Source organism: Cyprinodon variegatus, unplaced genomic scaffold (assembly GCF_000732505.1).
Source record: "Cyprinodon variegatus isolate N-32 unplaced genomic scaffold, C_variegatus-1.0 Scaffold292, whole genome shotgun sequence".
In the NCBI taxonomy this organism is placed as follows: Eukaryota; Metazoa; Chordata; class Actinopteri; order Cyprinodontiformes; family Cyprinodontidae; genus Cyprinodon; species Cyprinodon variegatus.
The window spans coordinates 621,400-629,289 of NW_015150745.1; the positions used below are offsets into that span (position 1 = coordinate 621,400).

Consider the following 7,890-nt stretch of genomic DNA (forward strand, 5'->3'; position numbering starts at 1 on the left):
AGTTATTTCCCTAACCAGTGGTGAGAGCGTTTCAGTATTTACTTAGTGATTCTGTCTTCCTGATTCCATTCCCTCTCATCCATTGGACCTGTCTGGTCTGCTAGTCTCAACGTCTGTTAGACTCCTGCTGGATTTTGCCCCCAAGGTTTCTGTCTGAGCTGGATGCTCGACACACGGGACGCTGAACCTGCCTTTGCGCTCTGATTGATTCCTGGATCTGTCTGTTCCTGAGTGGGCTGTTCTGTTAAAACCAGAATCAGTAATAGGTTGCGGCCTGCAGTTGCTGTGGTCGCAGTTCCACAGCGGTGCGCTTCTGTTCACTTTGTTTTTGTTTTAATAAATGTTTTGAACTTTCCTACTGGCTGTCTCACCTTGAATACTGGGTCCATCTGTCCCGTTTTATGAAACCTGTGTTGACCTAAATGGCTGCTGATAAATAGAATTGTTCTCTGTCTAAATGCACCTGCTCTGTGATCGTCTCAGACGTCTGTTTAAAGTGCAAAGAGCATCATGAAGATCAAGGAACACATCAACCAAAACTTTAGACTACTTGAAAACCTCTTTTTAGCAGGTAAATCATTTATTATAGACCCCTGATACTAAGATGTTGCTGTGCTGTCTGTACAAACATGCGGTTGTCCTACTGGACAACATATTTTGTGCTGTTTCAGAAATGAGCACCACAATTACTAATATTCTATTTTAAATTAATAATTTTAAAATGTTAATAATAAATAAGTGATAACAAGCAATTCATTCTTTTTTAAATGTATATTAAAAGGCAACACAATCAAATGTATTACTTTATTTCTGCTTTGAAATAACGAGTAAGGTTGAGTCGTTGTTGAAGTGCAGATAATTAAACAGCAGTTTGAAAAGAAGCAGCTGGCCCAACTTGCCTTATAGCAGCAAAGAACAAGAATTAGAAATTAGTCCAGAACTGAACCCAGTTTTGCAGGCACTGACTCAAGGGATGCAGTTTCTTCTGCTTCTTCCACTAATCCCAAAACATATTAGTTTCTAAGCAGACCTACATTTTCATTATAAAAAAAGAGATGCTAAATGTTACTATAGATGATTTCGTCCAACTAGTACCTTCTATAGAGATTTATTGATGCTGCTCTTTATTTAAAGACAAAAACACAGCAGGCTCTTATTTTCTAGCATTTAATGAGTGTGTACTTGGTGTGCTTGCTGATAAAAATCCAGCCTGTTATTCAAGAAACAAACTTTAGGAGTAAAAGAAAGAAAGTAGTGGCGTAGTTGTTTGTTTCAGAAAGCTGACGGCTCCATTCTCTTTTTCTTTTTTTCCTTTTCGTCCATAAAAATGCCGCATCCTTCGCCTCTCCACTCATTCTGCTCTCGCTGCATCATTAACAGCTGATCATACAATCCATCCATCATCATCAAAACATCAGCAAAGGTTATTCCTATTGAAAACAATGTGCTGTATTATAGCAAAGCCTAAAACAAAATGTTCTCATTCTGGAATAAATGCAAATATGTGAATATATATAAAAAAAAAATGTTCTAAGCTATCAGGTTTGACGCTTTGTTTTCTTCCTCATCAACATATGAAAAAATGCATCAATATATAAGCTGTTTTATTCAAATTCATCAAAATCATCACTTTTCTTTAAATCTAAAACCTTCATCCATGTAAAAGCGTTTTATTTTAACCTTTATTTAAAAGAAAACCTTCGCCATAATGTCTATCCTTAAAGGGAATTTTATATGAGCTCATTTAAAGGTTCGCCGTAAAGCTGAGAGCACGCCAAGACCTACAGAGAAGAAGTACCTTTTGAAGAGACCTACAAAGGAACCAGAAATGGGGAGAGTGGTTTTTTGTGCTAACTTTAAAAAAAAATTATTCTAAATTTAATCCGCCTGGACAGACCCAAAATAGCTGAAGCAGAGAAATATGCCAATAATTTAGCTGAAATATATCACTGTAAATGCGTGGCCTGTACGGCTGCTGTAGCTTGTACGAGTACAAACCTCATTAGGGGAATTATAGCTATAATGGACTGCAGGGGATGGCTGACTGATTCGGAAACTCAGCAAGATTTATGTCCCGACTGTACAGGAAGTGAGCGCAGCTAAAACACAGTTGGAACGCACGCACAAACACATACACACTGTCCTTGGCCATTGTTCATGTTGTGAGATTAATGTAAAATCAGGACACCGTTCATAAGAGGAGAGGCAGACGAACCAACCTTTAACACACCGGCTATGTTCTGATTATGGAAATTTGTTTCCTGTTATCATCTTTAAAAAAAAAAATGACAAAATGCTCCTCTTTCTCTCTCTCTTCCTCACTCTCTCCTACATACTCTCACACTATTTGGCCTTTGTCCACCAGTCAATGCAGAGAGCACTGCGGCGGAACCTATTACCCACACGTCACTGCATCTTGGAGGGAAAAAAAGTGTTAAAACACTGCCGTCTGATCAATTGACCCCCATCAGGAGCCACTGCAGGCATCCTCGCAATGGCTCGCACAAAAAAAGTCGGGTGGCTTTTTAAATGAAGCTCATATGTTTGGTTAAATGGCCAAAACAAACATTTCATCCTTCTGTCCATCTGTGCCTCTGCAAGCGTTTTACACTTACTCAGCCGAAACCCCAGGTAATATGGCTAACATTTTTTTCTTTGGTTCTAGTGCTCATAAGAGCTTTGAAAAAATTAAAGGTGAAGCAGATGCTTAACAGTTGGATCTGGTCAAAGAATATAAGTAGAAGACCCTACTGAAGCACAGGGGCTTAGATCTATTGATATTAGATATCAACATGGGGGGACAGAGGCTGAGGAGGTTGGGGTTCCTCCTGTAACTGTTGGGCTGACAGTTTGACCTCTACTCTGTCCGCCTCAGTTGTTAACCAACATGGGCCTGAATGGGTGAATGACTGAATTTAGTGCAAAGTGCTTTAAAAACGCTATATAAATCCAGGGTATATAACATTAAAATAACAAAAATATCAAGTAAAATAAACAAACAGCTGACACAGCTTGATATTTCTATAAAATGCACTTCATACTCTTCTTTTATGTCTAAATAGAGGGGTGAAAGTAGTTTAAATACTTGCTGGCACAAAAAAAAAATGCATTGGCTCATATTGTTTTCTTAAAACCTGAATTCAGTTCAATTCAGTGCAGCAGTTTATTCATAAAGCGCATAAAGTCATCTCAAGGGAGATCATACAGTCAAATTGATTAAAAGTTTTCTATCTAAGGAAAACCAGTTGATTGCATCGACTCATCAACTCAAAGGCAATTCTTCACACTAAGCATGCTTGTAGCGACAGTGGAGAGGAAAAACTTCCTTTTAACCTCTTAACATCCACCTCATTTTGGGTAATCCTCGCCTATTTTGCATACCCAAATGGAAAAGCAAATAACTTAGGAACTGTAAGCCCAAATTACATGTGCAATACATTATTTGAAAGCTAATACCCTCTAGTTTCCAAATATATAAATTGGGTTAGTAGAACACAGACCAACCTGCATTATTTCAAACATGACTCAAAGCTGTTTTTTTATTCTCGGAAATGATAGGTCTTTTTTGAACAGCAGTAATAAATACATTCTTGAGAAAAGGCAGGTTTTATTGTATTATATTTGTTCTACATCATGTAAACCACAAATGCAGAAAATTTCAGACCTCTAGCTATAACAGTTCCAGAGCTGTGGGGTATGGAACTTTTGGTGTCAGCTTGGAGCTGCGCACAATGGCTCCACCTGCTGGTAAAAATTTTACCGTTGGAATGTTATGCATGCCGAATTATTACCCCCACTTTAGGTTTTAAGAGTTTAACAGGAAGAAACCTCCAGCAGAACCAGGTTCAGTGTGAGCGGCCATCTGTCGAGGTCGACTGGGGTTCAAGGAGACAGAAGCAGGCCTTTTATTGGCCATAACATCAATATCATCATCATATAAAGCCCCAAATTTTCATATCAGTGAAACTCTAACTAAATACTTACATCTGGTTCAATTCAAATCTATATTATATTGTGTAAAAGTTCCCATTAAATTCTTACTCCAAGTGCAGTTCTGATTCTGCTTTGACAAGCTGACTTTTCTGACATATGATGAATTGTGACTCGAATTGAATAGAATTAATCTAGATTGTAAACTCTCCATATTGTTGGAGATGCTTGGCTTGATAGCAGGAAACAGAACCCAGTAGCAAGGAGAACCTGTCACTAACTTTTTTACTCAATGTTTTGTTCTTACTTTTAATGCACCATTGTCTTTGGGGTCTGGAATGGCCCGAAATAAGATTTAAACTCAGAGAGACATTTTCACTTAACAAGGATTATCACTAAAGCTACTTAATCAAAGTATTGTCAATACATTGATAGAGTTACGCTTTCATATAATAGTCCCAGCAGAGTCAGCGTCCTATTGGCGAGAATCCAAGAGCAGGTTTCATTACATCCTATCAGCTCAGCCCTACAAACAGTAAAAGACTCCTCTTCATGCATCACTTTCCCTCCATTTCAACTCTCTCTCGCTTTTGTTTTCTCTCTACCTCCCTTCAGTCCTCTGCAGTACACCCTCACCTTTCGATTATCTCTGACAGAGGCAACATAAATCAGACTCAGGCTATAGCTCTCATCCCCCGTCTTCCTCCTAATCTTTTTCTCTGTTCTTTTACCCTGATTTTCACCCCTCCGCACCAGATTGATTTTATTTTGCTCGTTTTGCTCTCATCATCTGACACACATCCAATCTGAAACCGTGCAGTGCGACGCTCAAAGAAATTGAGAGGTTCTTTTTTTTTGCTCTGCTTCAGAAATGACTGTAAAATAAACATAAAAGACATTGATTATGCATTAACAACATCAAAGACTTTCCTCTAACTGAGGATTTCACATTGAATGACAGCTTTGTGCTGTAGAGATTTTTGTTTTACCTAATTAATAGTAAACCATAAGGAATATAGAATGCCTTGAAATAAAAAGGTCTTTTTCACATTTTCTTGTAAAATTGCAAGGGTTTTAAAATGCTTAACAAATGCAAATCAAAATAGGAAGGTGCGCATTTGGAGTTGGTAGCTTTATGCCGTGGGTCAGCATTTCTTTACAGGGACATAAAAAGGTTGATGGGAAGATGGATGGAGCTAAATACAAAAATGGAAGAAAAGCTGTTAGAGACTGGAGCAGAGGTTTACCTTTCTGCAGGAAAATGGACCCAAATGTGCAGCCAGGAGGGAGCACTTTTTGTAAATGGATATTTGGGGGGACGCCATGGTTCGCAGTGCTGCCTTGAAACAAGAAGGTTCTGGGTTTGATTCCTGGCCTGGGCTCTTTCTGCATGGAGTTTGCATGTTCTGCATGTGTGGGTTCTCTCCAGGTACTCCAGATTCCTCCCACAGTCCAAAAACATGACTGTTAGGTTAATTGGCTTCTCTACATTGTCCTTAGGTGTGAGTGTGTGCATGCATTATGTGTCTCTGTGTGTCTCTGCGTTGACCTGTGATAGCCTGTTGACTTGTCCTGGGTGGACCCCGCCTCTCGCCCATAGAATGCCAGAGAGGGCCCCACCACGACCCTGACAAGGACTAAGCAGTAGAAAATGGATGGATGGATTTATTTATACAAAATGTTTTGCAAATAAACATTTTTGGAAATTAAAAATTAAAAGATGAAATCAAGGAATGAAACTGAAAAATGTGTCAATTAAAAAAAAAAATCGTTTTGGGTGTATGCTGCTGTGTTCTAAGATTTTATAAAATTTTTAATAATAATAATTAAAAAAATTCTTAGACCTTAGTTTTGTTTTTTTTTCGATTGAAAACTTTTTTCAAATAAATTTTTTCAGATTTGTCTTTTTTTAGACTGAGTCATAAAAATTGCATTCTTTTCACATCTGAGGGGAGGGCCTCTCCTCTGGAATCAGTAGCAAAAAGTTGTTTTAGTGGTCAAGAGTGAGCGTTTGCATTTGGTTGAGGTGAAAAGAATCTGATCTGTAAAATGAAAAGAATGCAATTCTTATATATCAATCTTAAAAAGAAAACAAAATGTGAGAAAACAGAAAAGTTACTCTCAAAATGGAAGATTTCACCATTTCATTTTTGGATTGCTCAGCTATTTTATTTTATTTTATTTCCATTGTTGCAATAATAACAAAACAAATTTCACTCCACAGAGGTACAGTCATTTAAATAAGATATTATTTCTGTATTATAATTGCTCAGACAAAGTCATGATCTAAATCTTATTAAAAATCTGAGGACAGATAAGCCCAGATATTATTTCACTGACAATTTCCATCCCATCCAAGTGAACTTGAACTACGCTGCAAACTTAGTCTGGCTCTATAAAGCTGAGATACACTACTATAGACTCACCTCTGTAATTACAATATTTACAATTTATCTAATAATGGGCTAGTTTGAAAATGGCCATTATTTCCATGCATCCATCCATCTGTTTTGCGTCACTCTTATCCCAGCTGGGGTCGTGAGGGGTGCTGGTGCCTATCTACTGCTGTCAATGGGAGAGAGGTGGGGTACACCCTGGACAGGTCGCCAGTCTATCCCAGGGCAATACAGAGACAAACAGGAAAAAAAAACTATTCACGCCTGAGGAGAATTTAGAGAAAGACGGAGTACCCGGGGAGAACCCACACATGCACAGGGAGAACATGCAAACTCCATGCTGAAGGATCCCGGGCCAGGAATCAAACCTGGAAACTTCTTGCCGAAAGGCAGCCCTGGCATTATTTCCTTCAAATGTTAAACTATGTGCACATTTTTGCTGATTAATATTAATCCCATAAAGAAAACCAAATCTTTGCAAGATATGTGAATATTTTTGCAAGGCACTGTACATTGCATTCCTGCTATATAGCTTTTTTCCTGTTGCTGTAGTTGTTGGAGCCTCCACCTACTCAACCACCTGCTATCTGTTTTACCCTGGTGGCTTCCTGATTTTTAAATAATCCCTGCAAATGGAATGCATTTGCAATGCCCTGTACATTTTATCAGCTATAGGGTAATATATGGACCTCACACTGACATTACAATCCACTAACCTATTTTTGTGTATTCTTGTCATTAGGAACTTCATTAACATTTCATTGTGTAGTAAATGATTTCTGGATCTAAACACACAGCCTCTCTCATCCAGTATGTAATCATGGCTCTCGCTGTAACTCGAAGCTCTCTTTTGATTCTTAACTAATGCAGTGTTATTTTGCTCTGGGTATTTCACATATTTGCAGATCTATAAAAAGTCAAGCAGAGGTTTTACCTCCCCCCTCACGCTTATTTACCCTAATGGATTTTATTACAGTGGAAAAAGTATCTACTAGAGTGGAGTAGAGAGTATCATTTGCTTCAGGCAAGCAGAATAAAGACCCAAGAGGATGCTATACTTAGAGACACCATTACATTATAAACAGATTGATGTTATTTATGGTGGAAGAAAGGATTTGTGCTATATGTGCTTGAGCTTTTTTATTTCTGCATTATTGTTTAAGTTATAGATGAGTAAGGAGCTCAAAGTAAAAGTATTTTTTTAAACACTTGCTCTCAAATGTGTTCAGATGAGATATAAAGGGCCAGGCTTAACTGATATGTAATTTAATTAAAGACAGAACAAAATATTCAGCAGTAACCCTTTAAGTGTTATTTAAATTAACTACTTTTGATTCAGCTTAATTAAGTCTCAGTATTATTTTGTTACATCACTTATGTCTTAAAGTACAAATAAATATATACAGTCATGGCCAAAAGTATCTAGAATGATACAAATATTATATTTTCACATGATCTGCTGCCCTCTGGTTTTCATGTGTGTATGTCAGATGTTGTCATCACATACAAAAATACAATTGCAATCATATTATGAGTAACAAAAGCTTTTAATGACAGTCAGAAT

The 7,890-nt window shown here is 37.7% G+C and overlaps 1 protein-coding gene across 2 annotated transcripts in view; it reads right to left on the reverse strand.

The window, feature by feature from the left end:
* The window catches only part of LOC107090359 (synaptic vesicle glycoprotein 2C-like), a 96,437-nt gene that overhangs the window by 21,331 nt on the left and 67,216 nt on the right, over positions 1-7,890 (reverse strand). The gene's annotated exons all lie outside the window — the stretch shown is intronic.